Here is a 19,451-nt window from a genome sequence, read left to right as displayed (position 1 = left end):
CCTGTGTTTGTATACGTCTGTTAACCCCAATATCCTAATGTATCCAATCCACACAAATTTCCATTGGTGAAACGTAAGTTTGTTTAATGAATCTGTGATTGCCCTACTCTGTGGAGATATCTTCACTGGTATCAATTTATAGGTAACACCTATAAGTGATATCATACGATATGTGTATTTCCCTTTCTGATTTACTACATGTTGTGTGATTACCTCTAGACTCATCTACGGTGCTGCAAATGGCATTGTGTCCTTTTTTTCCTTGGCTAATATTCCATCTGTACATGTACCAGTTAGTCTTTTTCCACTCATCTGTTGATGGACTTTTTGGTTGCTTCCATGCCTTGGCTATTGTAATGCTGCGGCAATGCACATATGCCTGCCTGTGTCTTTCCAATTCTGTCTTCTTAGGTTATAGGCCCAGGGGTGGGCCTGCTGAATCATATGGTAGCAAAATGTTTACCTTGTAAAGTCACCTCCATTCTGTTCTCATTAGTGGATCTTTCAAGGGTACGTCCAACTGAAAGTTGAGGTTATGCATTTCGCCACAAACACTTCAGCATTTATTGTTTATAGGTTTCTTGCTGGTTATTCTGAGGTGTACCAGCTGAAACCTCTTTGTAGCTGAATTTGTGTGTGTCTCATAATCCGTTGAAATTAAGCTTTAAGGCATGTCCTTCTTATTTTTCAAACTGATTACACCTTAGCTCTTCAAAGTGTTTTCTTAAAGTATGTGTCACATTTTGAAATTTATTGGCCATTACCTCCCTCAAGGCATTTTGTGGGCAGGTCTCATTTACAGCCATGCAGTACTTGTTTACATGAAGTGACCATTAGCACAGGTTTTAAGCTGCTTTTGCAGTTAACGGCCAGAGTGTGGCAGCCTTTCTACGTTCCCCATGCTGGTACTAGGGAAACAGACTTTCCTGCCACTGGTGTTCCTCGGTTATAAATTAGAGAGGAATGTGCCCGGATAAACCCCCAATTGCTTCTGTCTCCTTACTTATATTTCATTTTAAATTTAAATTATACTTTATATTGGAGTAATATTCCATTGTGTACATGGACCACTGCTTCTTGGTGCACTCCTCTGTTGATGGACATTTTCGTTGCTTCCAAGTGTTGGCTATGGTAAGTATTGCTGGAGTGCAGAATTGCCAGTCTGTGAGGTTTTGATTCTCATTTTCTCAGGCGACAGGTCCAGCAGTGGGTATGACTGATTGCCTGGTAGCACAATGTTTCCCTTTTCAAAGCACCTCCATTGTGTTTTCATTAGTGGCTCTTACCACGTCCCCTTTAGAACGGAGGGTACGCACTTCTCCACAATCGCTTCAGCATTTATTGCTTGAAGCATTTTGTTAATGGCCATTCTGACTGCTGTGAGCTGATAGGTTTTTGTAATTTGGGTTTGCATGTCTTTATAAATTCCTAAAATTCATCATTTTTCCAAGCTTTTTTTGTTTGTGTTTTTAAAAAAAGGAGAAAAAAGTATGCATACAGTAAACCTTTTCAAATTGTCCTCTTGGAAGGTTGCCCTCTTTTCAATTTCTTATTCAATTTTCGACCCCAGGATTATTTTGGTGGACAGGTGTCATTACAGAACTGCAAGACTGGTGAATAGTTAGTGACCATTAGCAGTGGGTTTAAAGCTGCTGTTGTGTGAAACGGCCACTAGGAGGCAGCGTTTCTCCATTCCCCAATCTGGGTACTAGGGCAGCAGAGCCTTTCTGGAAGTCGTGTTCCTAGGTTGTAAATTAGAATGGAATGTGCCAGGAGAAACCCCCATAAGTTTATGTCTCATTACTTCTTGTTGGTTGTCTTAATTTTTGTAATCGGTGTAATGATTAGAATATTGTTTGTCCTAGGTGTACACAATCTGGTTCATTTGTGCATTTTATATGTCTATTCATATACAGATCCTCTTCCCATGAAAATATTACACAGTGTTCCGTAGACCTCCCTTGCTATATGGTCGGTCTTTGTGACACATATATATAATATGTATTGGTATACATAACACTGATCTTCATTTATCCATTCCTCCCACCTTTCCTTTTAGATAAGTATAGTTTTTTCCTACATCTGTGAGTGTCTTTCTCTGTGGAAATATTTTCCTGTGGGTCAGTTATTAGATAACGCCTATAAGTAATATCATAGGATATAGGTCTTTTGATTTCCAACTTACCTCATGTTCCACGATTATCTCTAGGCTCATCTGTGGTGCCTCAAAGAGCAGTAATTCATTGTTCTCCATGGTGAATATTCCATTGTGTACATGGACCTCTTCTTCTTTATCCATTCACCTGTGGATGGACATTTTGGTTGCTTCACCATCTTGGCTATTCTGAATAAGGCCGCAGTGCAACTGATACAGCCTGTGTCTTCCCGATTCTGGACTTCTCAGGTGAGATGCCTAGTGGTGGGCCTGCTGCATCGAATGGAAAACGTAGGGAGTAACCAGGCAACGTCAGTTACCAGGGCAGCCCTGGGAAAAACATTACCATGTGACACTAACATTCTCAGGAGCCTACATTTGTTTCCACAATAGGTAAATCTTTCTCATTTCTAAAGTACTATACTGTGAAATATGCATCTCAGTCACAACTAGAGGTTACTCAATGTCTGCTGTGATCGAAGGAAAAGAGAAGGGCCTTACGCAGTATCTAAAGCAATGACACGAAGAAACTAGGGGCCACGGGCAGAGACACACAGGCTTAGATAGGCTCCAATCTCTATGACATTCTGAGGAGATTCACTTTGTAAGGGCTCGAGCACGAGAAAACAGCCACTAACCAGCTACCCTGTCTCAAATATGTGGAGAAAGTCAATGTAAATGCTTACCTATGTATTATTCCTTTCTGATCATTCTTTCAGTGTAGCCCTTCTGGCTTTGTGCAAAGCGATTCTTTGTTTTGTACCTGAAAAATGAGTGGCACATGTAAATGGATGAAACTTGTCAGAGCAGACATCCAAGGAGCTCTTCAGCTAACGAACGAGGAGCTCCGAGTTCTGGGAAAGAATCGTAAAAGTGGTGTAGAATCACAACATCTTAGAGCACCCTTTATATGAAATCCCTTCTTTCATCTCACCAGTCACTGGTCATCAGCCTATACATGAACTTTGCAGTGACAGAAAACCCAGCACTGTCTAGACAGGTCTAGGCACTTCTAGTTGCTACAGCAGTCTACATCAAGTTCAGAATCTGACTCCCTGTCACGCATCAGTCCCAGTCTGCCTTCTGCAATGGTACACCCCATGGCACACCTCATCTCTTTTCCATCTGGCACATTTCCCAAACACATGAGGACAATTTTGTTCTTCCTAAAGCTCTCTTCTCCCACGTCACCCTCCTAAATCACTCCTTCCTTCCTGTGTTTATGACTTTGAGGAGCCCCCAAGGTTTTCTCATCCCAAGGCCATGACAACCAATGGCATCAGTGTGCCTGCTACAGATTCTGGGAAAGGGGCAGGGCCACACAAGGGTCTGGCAAATGTGACTGGCTACCTGAAGTGAGAGTACATGTGAGAACCTCAGCCTCTCTTCAGTCCTCAGCCTCTATCCAAGGTTTCTCCATAGCACACTATTGACATTTTGGGCCACATAATTCTTTTGGGGTGGTGGGGAGGGCTGTCCTATGCCTTGTACGGTATGTAGTAGCATCCTGGCCACTACCCACTAGATGTCTGCAGCACCACCCCCCCACACCCCGGATGTGATAAAGAAAAATGTCTCCAGCCATTGTCAAACGTTCTGGAGGACGGGTGAGGGCAAAACACCCTCACTCAAGAGCCACTGCTCTATCCAATGACTCTGTTCACCCATGAGGACTCAAAACCCTCTCCTCTGCTGGCTTAGCATTCAACTCTCCAGAACGTCTATCATGTATCAAAATGCTATTTGAAATTTGATAGTATTTATCTCTATAACGGTATCTGATGAAAGTAAAACCCTTTCGCCAGATGTTAAGAACCTCCCAGGTGATTAATCCACGTTTACCTTATCTCCTACCCAAGACACTGGAAATTACAGAAATGATCGGACACCCATTTTCGGGAATCGTTCAGGAAGACCTGTTGTCTAAGGCTTTCTGGCAACCCGAACAGTGAATTCAAGTAAACTATTCTGCCTGACCGTGGCTTTGTGGGACAGGCCACAAACCTGTAGCAGGACCCTCCTCGCTGCTATTTACGGAATTGAGGTATCTAACTGGAAAGCCGGTGGAGATGAACTAGCCAAGAAAGCAGTGGGTTCAGGATTAGAAGATGTAAAGGGTGACAAGGGAGGGGAGAATGAACCTCAGCTGAAAAGGGGAAAAGTACCAAGAGATGAGTTCTCTTGACTTTAGAGAAGATACGCTGAAAGCCATCTGCTTGCCCTCGGGGCCCTCAGCTCTCTGGGGAGCTCTAAGGGAAGGGTGAGCCTGGACCTACGACTCCGGACTCCTGGTCTCGGCCCCCAGGCCTGACCATTCACTCAGACTCTCAATAAATACTTGTATTCAAAGACCTTACATGGGGACCACATCTGGGAAAATATCGCCACACCCTCATCATAAGTCACAGGGGGAGACCCGAACTGGCCAAGCCATGATAGGAGCTGTGAGGGCGACAAAAGAGCACGGCAGGGATAAGACATCGGATCGCCAGAAGCCCTCCGCCCTCCTGGTTCGTAATGCCAGGGCCCCATCGCCGCGTATCGCCGGACCCCAGTCCTGCGTCCGTCGCGCACCCTTCCCCAAGGTTGGCCGGGGTCTGGAGTCACCATCCCCTGTTCGAACCTACAGACCTCGCCGCTGCTGAGCTCTACAGATCCCACTCCTTCCACACAGTTCGCCGATTTCACAACCACAACTGAGCCGCGCCGGCCACCGTCCGCAAGGCCTTGGCGCGCCCGTGACGTCACTGTCGTGCGCCTCTCCCGCAGCAAGCGGAGTATGGCTCTGGCACGGTGGCTTCGGCTGTTGTCGCTCGCGCCTCGGTTGCTTCTGGCGCCTTGTCGGGACCTGACGGTCCGCGGTCCCCACGAGCCACTGCCCGTGGTGTGCATCCCGCGGGCTCTACAGCGGCGTCAGGAAGAGCGCCATAGCGGCCAGCGTAGCCCCCGCGTGGCCGATGCTGGCGCGTCCTGGGCTGACGCTGATGTCAGCGCGGCGACCCGACTTGAACCAGCCGGCTCACCTCACGCTGGGCTCTTGGAACCCGCGCCACTCTCTTCGCCCGGCTGGAGGAATCGGCGAACCCACGCGGACCATTTCTCCATCGAGTGCGCGCAACATGAGGCTCCAGCGCTGCGGAACCTTTCGCCCAAGGGCAGCTGCACTGAAGTGTGTCTGGAGCTCCCCGTTCTGAGCGCGCTACAGGAGGCTGCTCCCGAAGTTGTTCGGCCCACAAACGTGCAGTCGAGTACCATTCCCCCAGTTCTTCGCGGCCGCCACATTCTCTGCGCCGCAGAAACCGGCAGTGGCAAAACTCTCAGCTACATGCTACCTCTCCTTCAACGGCTGTTGGGCCAGCCAAGCCTGGACCCCTGTCGTATCCCTGCTCCTCGAGGCCTGGTTCTTGTGCCTTCTCGAGAATTAGCCGAACTGGTGCGTGCTGTGGCCCAGGCCTTGGGCAGCTCCTTGGACCTCCAGGTGCGGGAGTTAGGGGGAGGCCATGGCATGAGGAAGATCAGGCTGCAACTGTCCAAACAACCTCCAGCAGATATTCTGGTGGCCACTCCGGGGGCTCTGTGGAAGGCCCTGAAAACTCAACTGATCAGCCTGGAGCAGCTCTCCTTCTTGGTGTTGGATGATGCAGACATGCTGTTGGATGAAATCTTCCTGGAACTGGTGGATTACATCTTGGAGGGGAGCCATATAGCAGAAGGCTCAGCTGACATAAAAGACCCCTTCAATCCCAAAGCTCAGTTACTGCTGGTGGGTGCCACATTTCCCGAAGGTGTAGGCCAGCTGCTGAGTAAAGTTGCCAGCTTAGACTCTCTAACCCCCGTTACCAGTGACAAGCTCCACTGCATCATGCCTCATGTCAGACAGACATTCATGAGGCCGAAGGGAACAGAGAAGGTGACTGGGTTGGTACAGATCCTTAGGTAGCATGACAGAGCATAAAGACTGGCGCCGCAGGAACTGTTCTGGTGTTCTGTAATTGCTACAGCACTGTGAACTGGCTGGGGTATATATTCTGGATGACCACAAAATCCAACACTTAAGACTGCAGGGACAAATGCCAGCCTCAATGAGAGCAGGCATCTTCCAGTCCTTCCAGAAGGGCTCCCGAGACATTCTTCTCTGCACAGACATCGCCTCTCAGGGCCTGGACAGCACCCAGGTGGAGCTAGTCATCAATTATGATTTCCCTCTCACCCTGCAAGACTACATCCACAGAGCAGGGAGGGTGGGCCGGGTGGGGATCGAGGTGCCAGGCACTGTCATCAGCTTTGTGACCCCATCCCTGGGACGTGAGCCTGGCTCAGAAGATTGAACTGGCAGCTCGCCAGAGGAGAAGCCTTCCAGGACTGGGGTCCTCAGTGAGAGAGCCTTTGCACCAGCAAACCTTATTGCAGCAGGCTTATATATGATGCCATAACAGGGACCTTTCCCTCTGTGCTGGATGGGTGAGCACACTTGTCAGTAGGGTGCTCTGGGCTGCCTAGTCACCTTCTGAAGACCCGGGCTGCTGTCTGGCTTCAAAAGGTAAGTTGCTGGCCAACACTTGAGGGTGAACTACTGAGCTTGGTTCTCTGTAGTCTTTCATGTGAAGAATAATGTCGATCTTGGCTCTGTATTATGTCATGGTTTCTAACAATAAACCATGTTTCTATGGGTGCCCCTTAATAACAGTGTCCACTGGGGCAGAATTCAGTAGACCCTGAGAAGATTCACACTCCAAGCTACCACACTTAGGACGAAGGCTCTTTCAATTGATGTTTTAGTTTAAATTTTGTTTCCTGCCCCCAAACATCCATTAAGCCTCCAGGAGAAGGAAAAGGGGATGTGACTAGCAATAAAGAGAAATTTTCTTCACAACAATGGCCATGGCAAGCTTAGGCACTTTTGGTGAAATCTCTCTGGGAAGTACTGGCAGAGGAATAAAAGGCAAACTGACACAGAAATATTGCTTGGTGTGCATTTCCAGGCTCTGCCTTCTTTCTCTTCTCTTGGTGGCAGGTGGAGGAAGAGAAGAAAAGGTTAAACTTTTTTATAAACCAGCAGAATAAGCTTATAACATCCTCTCACTATCTCTGCATAGGTTCTAGTCTCTGCAGCATTATATAAGCTTTGCCCAAAGTAATGAACTGTTGAAAGTCAAATGTAATACTTCACCAAACAACTTAAAAATGCTTGTGCACTGGAAAGGGTTAAGTTGCAGAGAACACAAATGGACCCAGAGCAACCTTTGCCGAAAGAGAATATTGTGCTAAATGTACAGTCATAGCTCTATTTCATATGAAGAAACAGTCAGAAGGATAAAAGAACTTGGTCAAAATCACACAAGTCAGTAGGAAAGAATCTGGTTTGTCTGTCCTCAGGGTTGTGTTCTTTAACCACCAGGCTAGCTTTTCTCAAATCTGATTCATGCATAGAATAACTATACACCTCTGCTTGCCTTGAATATTCCCTGTTTATACATATGCCTGCTGCAGTTTTTAATATTGCCCACTTTGACTCCCAAAAGCAACCGAGAATACACAATAATTTGGTCTCTCTATCCATGGACCACTGTGGTGGGACTGCCCAGGAAGCTTATGAAAAGTGCAGCTTCCTGAGCCCTACTCCAGATCTAGATAAGTTTTCTGAGGGTTGGCTCAAGAATCCAGGTACAAGGCCTTTTAAGTGGTTTGGTGGAACCCCCCAGGTGATTCTCTCGCTCTCTTAAGTTAATAAACCGTTTATTCTGCCTCCCCCAGATGCCCAGCCAGGTCCTGTTAAGGTAGGAGTCCCCGCACCACATCAGAGGGATGCTCCCAGCCAAGTAATCTCTGGAGCCTTGGAGGTTCTGAATGGTCTCATGCTGGCCCACCTGCCGTGACAAACCTCCGCCAGAGCATTCCCCTTCACATTTACCTTCTACCACTCCCAAAGGCAGTCTGCTCCAATGAGGCCTGACTTCGTCTGTCCTAACGGGCACCCACTGATTCAAGCAGTTTAGGGATAGAAGGTGCTGTGGTTCTCAACCAGGGTGGCCCAACCTCTAAAAGGGTAGTCCAAGCAGTCTCTACCTCCTGGGCACATCCCCTCTGCAACAGCCCCAGTAGACGAAGGTCCCATCTTTGCTTTTTCAAGGTCGGCAACAGGGAGTCCCCTCCTAAAGAAGGTTCTCTCTCATTGCCACACTATCAAAAGCTGCCCCAAATGTGGTTCCTTCCTGTGGGCCTGATCAGGCTAAGGGCAGAGTTGTCTCCTTCCTTCTCTGAGTCGGACCAAGTCGTCTTACTAACCCCTCTTCACAGTGTTGACCATGATTTTCACGGGGGCTGCTGCTGAGCCTTTATCTCATCCTTTCATGGTGGAGAGAGAGAGGATTATAATGATTTTTACTTCTAGGGGAGAGGGGAGTGTAATGATTATGTTGTCATTTTGTATTATGTCCTTTTGTCATGAATTTGTTTTGAATTTCATATTAAAATGGGCCCACCATTCCCACTTTGTGAGGTCATTCAGCACCGTCATTTTGCACCTTTAACATCTCTCTCAGTATCACTTGGAAATGTTTTAAACGGCATGAGCTTGTCCTCACATTCCTATCAGCTGTAAATCCGGAGCCCCGACATGAACGTAACCATTGAGCAGAACCCCTCTCCACTAGCTGTGTAACACTGGGTAGGCTCCTTAACATCTTGGTTTTTCTAAGCCCTCAGGTGTAAAAATGTGAGGGTTCTATGAATTTATATTTGGGGCAGGACAAGGTCGAGAAGAGTGTGTCTTTGCTTGTATTCTTCCAAACTGGAATGTCTTCCCTCTCTTCCCCATGGGTCCAAATCTCACTTGTCCTTCAGGCCCACTGCCAAGGAGCCTTCCCTGATTCCCCAGTCCACACAATTCTCTGCCTCTTAGGGTCAGTGCCATACAACCTAGCTGTCTCTTAACGTTAATCTTGCCTCTCAAGCCAATTTCAGAATGTGGGTCTCTCTTGCCCTCCTGGGGCCCCTGGGGCTGTACCAGCCCACCTGCATGCCCCACGTGGGGTGTCTGCTAGACTAGGGCATGGGTGGGGAAGCCCAGGGGTGAGGGACCAGGCAGAGTACCTCTGCCTCCACCCTGCTCTCCTCCACAAAACTGCCCCTCCTCCTGAAGCCTGACCCGCAAGTCACAGGTTCCTTATTATGACCTCACTGGGTAGTGATGACCTCACAGGCCTTCTCACAGTTTCCATGGCAGCGTAACTATGGAAACGTGCTGCCCTCAGAGAAACTGCCCTACCAGTTCTCCACCAGATACCAATCTCTTTGGTTGTCTGAGAGAGAATGTCTGACCGGATCGTCTATATTTACTCAAACCTGTGCTCTGTTCCCTGGCTGGGCAGTGCAGCAGTTACACCGAGACCGGGCATCTGTAGAAGAGGCATGGTGTACACACAACCTCACCTGGCTGCCACATGTTCCTGTGGGGCTTGCCCACTACGTAAACCTCAGCACTTTCCCAGCTGTAAGTAATACCAGTGACCTGGGACACCTTCAGGGTCTCACAGTGCTCACTGCTGAGGACAAATGAAAGGTCATCCCTGAACTAGTGTTCAGGAAGCTTCTGATCTTTATAAATGTTGCCTTCTGCTTTGGGCTACAGGATGCTTCCATTCAGACCCTTTCCTGATTGGCCTCTTAGCAAAAGGCAAGTGCATTTTTGTTGGCAGATGGTAAACGGAGCAGTTTGAGGAAGAGGGCCACTCTTGAACCGCACCTTCAAACCCAGGCACCTCTGTGCTGTCATGTACACATCTATATCGGTCCCCTCAGACACATCCCATACTGAGCTGCTGAGTATTAGGGGAGAGGGTGGTGCCTTATTCATGGGAAGACCGGAAGAACCAAGGGGGGTGATGAAGTGCTAGTGAGACTGGAGGGCTGAGCAGATGGTGTCCCAGGAGGCTGGGTGGATGTGAGCCTACACTTGGTACCCAGAACCCGGTTCTGAGTCTCCTGATCACTCTGCCTCAGTATTTGGCCTTGTTCTAATCTAGATAAAAGTATCAGAGGGCTAGAGTTCAGTGTGGTTGTAACAGGCATTATAAATGGGGCTCAAGAGGGGTTGCCAAAGCGGGAGGGGTCCTTAACCAATTTATATTAGATTATCTTTTTCCAAAACTTGAAAGACGTTTCCATTAAAGCCTCAGAAGTGACACACTGCAAGAAATGTTTTCTCTGTTGTGGAAGGGAGAGATGGAGAGGATCATGATTGCAATTTCTTTCGGGTTCTACTGTTTTCCCTGGCAACGGTGAAGAGACTACCTCACCTGATGCAGCCGGAGGCTCTAGAAATTGCTTTTGCAGCCAGTGTCCCTTCTCTAGGGACTCATAGAGGTGATGGGCCAAGTCTGTGTTTGGGATGTCAAGTAGATTAAAGGTCTTCAGCCAGAAAATGGGAGAGACATGAGAGGGAAATTCTGGCAGGAGACTGTGTACAGCAGAAGTGACTGATCAGTTCTGATTTTCTTTGCAGCAGCTGTGGCTCCCATTTCTCCTCCTAAACCTGGTCACTACCATGTCCTCAACCGAGGGTGTGGAGAAACGCAGTTGGGCCGGCATGGGGAGACATACTGCCTGGTTGGTGGCTACCGGGCCTACGGGGATGCTCCTTTGGCCATGCCAGCAAAGGCGGAAGCCGAGAAGCCAGTCCCCAGATGTGCTCCCGAGAGAAAGCACACTCCGGAAGAGTCGGACGAAGATCTCGGTTACTCCAGACCCAAAATCCAGCGATTGTAGCATGGTGCCAGGAGGCGGACTCCACAGAATCTTGCTGGCTGAACCATTCTGAAGACAGGGCTATGGTTTAACTGCCTAAGACAGCGAATGCCTCTTCCTGCAGTGACCCCTCCCCCCCCCCCCCCCACTGCCCACTACCACAGATTAGAACCTGCGTCGTTCTGTCTGAGCCTTCCTCAGCCAGGAGCCTCCCTGCACACTAAATGGCCATAAGCCAGGAGCCTCAGAAAGTGAGGTTTGAAATGAGAGTCTGCCCTGAACATCCCAGGGCGGAAGCTGGCCTGGAAGAAAACCTGGCATTCCTCTGCTCAATCCTCACGGGCCCCTTTGTGAGCTGGAGAAAGTGAAGTCTGCCCTCTGCGAGCCGAGGAGGATGCAGGAGCAGAGACAGGGTGCAGAGAAGCCTTAGCAGTCTACCACATGGGCTCCTGCCCTGAGCCATTGTCAGCGGCCACCACCACAAACCAGTGGGGAGCTGGGCTTTTTGAAACTGAAAGCAGCAATCTGTGGCTTCCCAAAGAGCCTCCTGCCTGGGGTCTCAGGAGGCAGGACAGAGAGGCCGAGGAAGCCCTGCTCCCTGAAGCAAGAACAGGATGGAGAGTCAAGCAGCACGCACCCCGCCCCGAGGTTCACATGCTCCTTTATTGCCAGCCCTTTCCGTCCCCAGTGGCGTCCCTTACTGCTCAATAAAATGTTCTTCTGTAACAGATTTGTAGGGTCGCCAGTGCTCAGACTTAGGTCACTAGCCCTGTGCTAGGCACTCCTGCCACCTGGGGAAGGTTCCAAAGGTGGAACAGCTCCAGGGGGTGCCAGGGATCAGAGCAAAAACTTGAGAGGCTGGGGATGCAGGAGTTTGGGCACAGTCCCTAAATCATCTCAGTGGTTGAGCTGCTGTGAGAAGGCACATCCCCAGTGTGCGCGTGTGTGTGTGTGTGTGTGTGTTGAGGGGAGGGGGTCCCTAGAGGAGGCAGCTAGCGGGAGGGCCTGAGGCTGGAAATGGGGAATGGCGTGCGGCCTCTGAGCAAGCACAGGCACTTAGCCCTTGAGGTTTCTGGGAAAGCTAGAGCCACAAGGGCCACGAGATAAGGCAAGTGTAGCAGCAGAGCCCAGGTGCCAGGTCTTTCTTCAGAACCTACACTTCTCCACGAGGCCGGGCCTTCCACGCTGAGGTAGGAGGGATCCTGGCCAGAAGGTCAGCCAGCAGCTCTGGGACGAAGGTTGCTGCGGCGGGGGCTCTTCTGCCATGGAAGCGACTTCATTTCCTTCCACACAAATAGCCTACTGACTGAGTTCCTGCTCTGTTGAGTAAAAGGGTGTTGACTCTCCCCAGAAGGTTGTTCAGTTCACATCCCAAAAGTCCCTCTATTCAGGCCCTGGGGAGGTGTAGCAGCTCCTGAGGGCACTCTCCTGAGGCTGGCTGACAGAAGTGGGGGAGGTTCCTGATAGTTCCCAGGCGCTGGTTCAAGTCCCCAGAGAATGGTCATGCAGGTTGGGGAGTCAAGTAGGAGGAGAGAGAAGGTTGGGGGCAGAGGGCCCCCTCCTGTATCCAGAGCTCACAAGGTTACCCCCTCCCCATTTCCAGAAACTACCTCTTCCCCCACACCAGTCCCCATGGCCCAGTACCGGGAAACCGGGAGCCCAGAGCACTTGTGGCCACAGAGACCCTCGCACGCAGCCCTCGGGGTGGGCGGGGCCGGCTGCGGGCAGATGGGGACGAGGTGTGCTCCCGGGAGGCCTCGGGCTGCAGGTGGCCCTCTGACCAAGCACCCCAGCTTGGACAGGAAGGTTAGAGGCGGGGGAGAGCAACCTAGGGCGCCCCCTCGGAGCAGTGGGTGTGGGAAGAGGGGCGGGGGCGGAGGGAACCCGCGATGGGAGGCGAGTGGGCTCTCAGCAGAGGCCAGCTTAGCCCGCGGGAGCTGCCTCTGAGCAGGGGACGGGAGGGCAGTGCCGCCCTGTGGCTGCCGGGCTTCCCGGATCGCGGCTCTCCGCACACGGGCCGCAGGGTCCTGTGACTCTGTATCCCCTCCCTCACCCCGCCCCCCTCGCGAGGCCGCGCCGCTGGGTGGCCTGTGTCGACGGGCAGAACCCCATCGCCCGCCCCTCTCAGACCCGCCTCTGCCCGCCTGCCTTGCCCTGCGCAGCTTGCGGCCCGGGGGCCTCGAAGGTCCCCGTGCACGCAGCCAGCGGCCTCTGCTGTGCCTGCTGTTCCTGCTGGGTCTGCTGCTGTGATCAGTAACCCTCGTGCAGACCACGCTGGGCACCTCCAGCACCCCAAGTCCGCGGGAGCGCACGCGGGCCCTGATGCGGGACTTCCCGCTTGTGGAAGGGTGGCTGCAGTGTGTGCGGGCTGCTGGGGGCCGGTGGGGGCCTAGCCTGGCCCTGGGCAGGGGAGGAGGTCCGGAGCATGTAGCGCTAGTGGGGAGGCTCCCTCACACCACCCCTGGATGTCCTCTCCATCATCTATGGATGCCCTTCCCCTTCTCTGTCATCCCCTCCCAGGCCTCAGCTGCTCCTAGTACAGTCTGTGTGACAGTGTGAGGTGGGGGACCCCCAGGCTGGCCCAGGCCAGGCAATGTGTCCTGCCCGATCCCAAGACCTAAGGAGCCCACCCATTTGCCTTGACCTCCCTCCAGCCACAAAAACATGCCCCTGGTCCTGAGGCAGTTTTACCACAATGGGCTATAGCATGTTAATCTGCGCAATTTCAGCCATGGCTAGACCAGCTTGGACAGGCTGAAAGATGGTCTCGTGGGTGGCCAGATACCAAAGGGACACACAAGGTGCCACCATGGCTGCTGGGGAATGTGGGGCAGTTTGGGGGCCACAGAGACCACAGGTTAGTCACATTGGAACGAAGTTACCATAGTGACCTAGAAAGTGCCATGCCATGGATGCTGGGGGCTACAGGGGTCACAGTGAGCCCACCTGACGGGCTTCCAAGTACCACAGAAAAAGCAATGCATTACATGTGACTTCTGGGCACAGTAAGTGCTGTGCCAGCTGAGGAGGCTATGAGAAGCCCAAGGAGTTCCAAAGCCCAAACTAAGCCCTGGCCTTCCCTCACTTCTGGTCAGACTACGTCCCATGCCAGACCCACGAACGGGATGCTGTGCGCCTCACCCTGGAACAAATTGACCTCATCCGCCTCATGTGTGCCTCCTATTCTGAGCTGGAGCTTGTGACCTCAGTTAAAGGTAGACGGGGGACTTCCCTGGTAGTCTAGAGGTTAAGACTCCACGCTTCCACTGCAGGGGGGTCGGGTTTGATCCCAGGTGGGGGAACTGAGAGCCCTCATGCTGCGTGGCACGGCCAAAAAAAAAGGTAAACAGACTGGTGGTAGTGGGTGTTAGGGACTTCAGTAAGCTACCCCTGCCTCTGAAAATGATCATCTGACCTACGTGCCCCCAGCTCTCAACAATACCCGGAAGTTGGCTTGCCTTACTGGTGTGGAGGGCGGGCACTCACTGGACAGTAGCCTCTCCATCTTGTGTACCTTCTATGCGCTGGGTGTGCACTACGTGACACTCACCCACACCTGCTACATGCCCTGGCGAGCACCTGAATATATTCAGGAAAAAACGCATTCGCCCTTTTTGGCCAACCAAACAAGCGGGCAATGCAAATCAACACTGCAAAGAAGTCTCACTAGGCATTGGTCAAAAGGGCCATGCTGAAAAAGTGTAAAAACCAGAAATGCAGGGCAAGTCAAGGAGAAAAGGGAGCATTTTTACGCCGATGGGCGTGATATAAATTGCCAACGGCCACTCTCGAAAATTGTATGGTGTTTCCTAAAACATCTAAAAACCAGAGCTACAGAGCACAGGGCACTTCCACTCATGGGCTTATATCTTGAGAAAACCAAAAATCGACAGGACACAGGCACCCCAAATTTTAGGGCTGCTGTGTTCACAAAATCCTCGACTCGGGTACACCTTAAGTATCTCATGAAAGAGAAAAATGGATAAACAAGTTGTAGTACTTATGTACAATGGAATATCACTCAGCCATGAAATCAATGTCCTAAGGCTAGTAGCAGCATAATGAGTGGATTTAGGTAGGATGATTCTAAGAGAAATACGTCACACAGATAAAGAAACTTACCATAAGATATCAGTTATAGACGGAATGTAAAAATCGCTACATGAACTAAATTACAAAACAGAACAGAGTCACACATTTAGAAAACACACTTATGGCTGCTTAAGGGGAAAGGTGAGGTGGGGTGATGCATAAAACAATAGTTTGAAATTAGCACAGATACCGTTCCATCAACCAAATATGTAATAGAAAAGACCTACTCATTGCTCAGTGAACTGGACTCAACACACCTTATTCACCACAGAAGAATATATCCGCATAGTAAGAATCTTAAAAAGTATTTATTGATATTTCTCGGTAGGTGAATATAGTGGGTGTAAAGGGGCACAAACACAGCATTGAAAATCACCTAAATCCCATTATAAATACAAATTACAAAAAAAAGCAAAGATAGTGAAAGAGAGAGAAATTCTTACAAAATTCGTTCAGTGGCTGTGATGCAACCTGGATTGACCACATCTAGACCCACAGCTGGAAGAGAGAGAATTTCTTACAAAATTCGTTCAGTGGCTGTGATGCAACCTGGATTGACCACATCTAGACCCACAGCTGGAAGAGACATAAGGCTGGACACTCTTGGGGGCGACCGGATTGGTGAGGTTGCGTGAGCAAATGCAGACCCTTTAAAGTAATACTGCGTACTACCCATTCCATGGGTCAGAAATCTCCAGGTTCAAGGGAATCTTCCTACAGCTAAAACATGCATGGGAAACCCAGAGGATGGTACACCATATGATCGGGAAACGTTTCTAAAACGCACCTCATTTTTCATCACATGGTGCTCGGGTTCGCCATTCCAGCTGCTTTACCAACAATCTCCCCACTTGGAGAATCAGCACCTTTAACCTCCTGATTCGTACAATTTGCAGTTTGTCCAGAGGTTGAACGGGTAGAGGGGGAACCAATGAGAGATCAGCTCTAGGTGTTTGGACAGACACATGTCACTCTAATTTCCAATCAGGAAGAAAAGTTAACCAAAGGCTCTGCCTGCCCCCCGGAACCAGAATAGGGCCTGAAGCAATCCTGCGGTTTGGAGGCCAGCTCCCAAAAAGGCGAGTTGAAAAATGAATCTCAGAGGCACTAAAATTCACAAACCTGCAGGATAATAAATGATAACTTTCGTACCTTATTGAGGTAAGGCAACGAAGAGGATTTGAAAACAAGGCAGAATTGCAGGAAACCGTTTTCAAGAGGTAGATCGGAGTCGCCTTTAAAGCACATGAAAAGCGGCAGAACTTCGACAATGATGCAGTTGGCCAAAAAGGGCATACGTTTTTTTTTCCTGAATATATTCAGGAAAAAACGTGTAGGCCCTTTTTGGCCAACCAAGCAAGTGGGCAATGCAAATCAGCACTACAAAGAAGTCTCACTTCGCATCGTTCAAAAGGGGTTTTACCATGTTTGAAATTCCAATATTTTAGCCTGACACGTTTTTGGATTTTAGAAAAAAAAATATTTTAAATGAGACAAAAAATCTTTTTTATGACCCAAAAAGACAGCAATAGTTTTATATTTTTATCTATTTCACTTGCACACAAAAGTCTCATGGGGTTATGTAAAGCAGTCCTGTTGGATGCTGTGCATGGTGCAAATATGGATTAAAGCTTTGGAATCTTAAGCTTCACTCACCTGAAACTTTTAAATTAGGATGCAAGCAATCCTTTCCAACATTTGAACAGAGAAAGACACTGTCTTTATTTTATTTGTCAGGTAATTAATCTGTCTTTTGCCCCAAGGAGAGAAACACCTGGCACTTCTATCAATGTGTTGTACAAAAATCTTTGAACACAGAGTGCAAGCACAGGCTGATACAAGATGTGAAAGAAAAAAAAAAAGAGAGAGAGACCCCTGTGGCATTTTCTCCTAACTTATTGCAATCTCCCATTTAAAATGGGGGAATAATCAATCTTCTGAGGAAAAAGGCCCAAGGAAGCTTTTTGCTTTTGTGGAATAATGCAATGCCTAAAGATTTCATGAGGCAAGAAGAATTAATGAGAATGACCATGAGAAATCAAGAAAAGTCAGATCCATGGATGAAGTGATGTTTACCTCTGTGAATCAATGAGAAGTAGGAGCAAATGAAAAGAAAGCTGAATACAACATTTTCTGAATGAATGTAACCTTGCAGCTGTCATAGACAAATTAATGCTATGATACAACATATTTAGTTCAGAAAGTTAACTTAAATTTAAAGCTTAACAATTAGATTTATTGAAGAAACAAAAACATATTTGTGGTTTAGAATATATGTGTTCTGCAACAGATAAGAAGATTACATAAATAAATAGAGGAAAATAACAAATTAGATGTTATTAACATTAAAAACTGATACTCATCTAAAGAAAGAGGAGAGACAGAAAGACAGAAGAATTTATATCAAGTATATATTTAAAACTCCTAAATAAGAAGTCTTCAGATGTTAAAAAAAAAAGTCTTCAATGAGAAGATAATGTAATAGCAAAGATGGGAAAAATATACCAAAAGATATTTCAAGAAAGAGAGTACAGAACGTTAAGTAAACATATCAAAAGATGCTTGGCTTCTTAGTAGTCAATTAAATGCAAAAAAGTCATACCTGGAATTATCACTCACCAACCAGAAAGTTCAAATGAAAATGACAGGTATTATCAAGTTTGACAAGAATGTGTGTAATCCTTGAATCTCATTCACTGCTGCTGAGGATGAAAAATCATACAAATGTTTTGAAAATATTTAGAAATATCTCAAAAGATAAACAGATGAAAGCTATGAGTCAAAAATTTTACTACTACATGTACATTGAACAATAATTTATACACATACCACTAAAGCTCAAGTTCTAGTATGTATATACCACTGCAATTCTCAATAGACCCAAACTGAAAATCACTCATATTGTAATACATTTTGGAAAAAATTAATTAATAATTAAATATTTACACTATGGAATCCTATGCAACAGTGTCAGTGCATGACAACAACAACAGGCAACCATATAGGCGTATTCATAAACAACATAAAATAAAAAAGCCCAATCGGGCCTCCCTGGTGGCGCAGTGGTTGGGAGTCCGCCTGCCGATGCAGGGGATACGGGTTCGTGCCCCGGTCTGGGAGGATCCCACATGCCGCGGAGCGGCTGGGCCCGTGAGCCATGGCCGCTGGGCCTGCGCGTCCGGAGCCTGTGCTCCGCAACGGGAGAGGCCACAACAGTGAGAGGCCCACGTACCGCAAAAAGAAAAAAAAAAAAAAAAAAAAAAAAGCCCAATCCAAAAGTGATTTTACTGTGCCATTAGATTTATATAAAATACAAAATACAGGTAAAGTGATCTTTTTGTTAGATACCAGAACAATATTAAACCTTAAGGGGAGTCACTAGAATTGGACAAGGGGGGCTCTGAGTATCTGGCAATTTTCTGTGTCTGTATCTAGAAGCTATGTATAGAGTGTATGCAGATTCTGAATTTTCTGAAATTTGTCATTTCCTTACAAACCATGCATATTTTTAGTTGTTTTTTATACATAACAAAAAGTAAAAATGATAGACTAGGGAAGGTAATTATATTAGCACTTTAATATCCATGCTTTTCAAGGTGGAAGTGAAAGGTATTAAATACTTGACACTGTGATTACTTCTTAAAAGTAAGGTGAAAATTTCAGATTAATAAATAAGACATACTTCTTCATATATCATCCTCAAAGAGGAGTGGTAGAAAGGAGTATTATTTTTTTTATTTAATATAGAACAGTTAAGATAGAAAATAATGAAAACAGACTAGGTTTAAAAAAGAGCACACTGGACTTCCCTGGTAGCTCAGTGGGTAAGAATTTGCCTGCCAATGCAGGGGACAGGGGTTCAATCCCTGGTCTGGGAAGATCCCACAGGCTGTAGAGCAACTAACCCCATGTGTCACGATTACTTGGCCTGCGTTCTAGAGCCTGCAAGCAACAACTACTGAGCCTGCGTGACACAACTACTGAAGTCCATGCACCTAGAGCCCATACTCCACAAGAAGAGAAACCACAGCAAGGAGAAACCCATGCACCAAAATGATGAGTAGCCCCTGCTCAACACAACTAGAGAAACCCTGTGCAGCCTCGAAGACCCAACACAACCGTAAATAAATAAAATTAAGTATTGTGACTTGTGAGATGACTCACTCATGTGGCTGTAAGTAAGAGGCCTCAGCTCCTTGCCACATGAATCTCTCCTTAGGGCTGCTTGAGTGTCCTCATGACATGGCAGCTGGCTTACCCCAGGATGAGTGATCTAGCAGAAACCAAAGCAGAAGCTCCAATATCTTTTATACCTTTGGAAGCTGCACTTTGTCATTTCTGCAATGTCTTATTAGTTAAAACATCAGCCCTTTTCAACTGTGAGGAGGCACACAGGTGCATGATGACTGGGAGATAATTAGGGTATGATTAGGGCCTTCTTGGAGGCTGGCTACCAAGG

At 48.1% G+C, this 19,451-nt stretch overlaps 1 pseudogene; it reads left to right on the top strand.

Annotated features, from left to right (window-relative positions):
* Window positions 1-4,934: 4,934 nt before the first annotated feature.
* LOC132499997 (probable ATP-dependent RNA helicase DDX28) lies at window positions 4,935-11,604 on the top strand (annotated as a pseudogene).
* The last annotated feature ends 7,847 nt before the right edge of the window (window positions 11,605-19,451 follow it).

This window comes from Mesoplodon densirostris, chromosome 12 (genome assembly GCF_025265405.1).
Source record: "Mesoplodon densirostris isolate mMesDen1 chromosome 12, mMesDen1 primary haplotype, whole genome shotgun sequence".
NCBI classification, from domain to species: Eukaryota; Metazoa; Chordata; class Mammalia; order Artiodactyla; family Ziphiidae; genus Mesoplodon; species Mesoplodon densirostris.
This window is presented reverse-complemented; position numbering and strand designations above follow the sequence as displayed.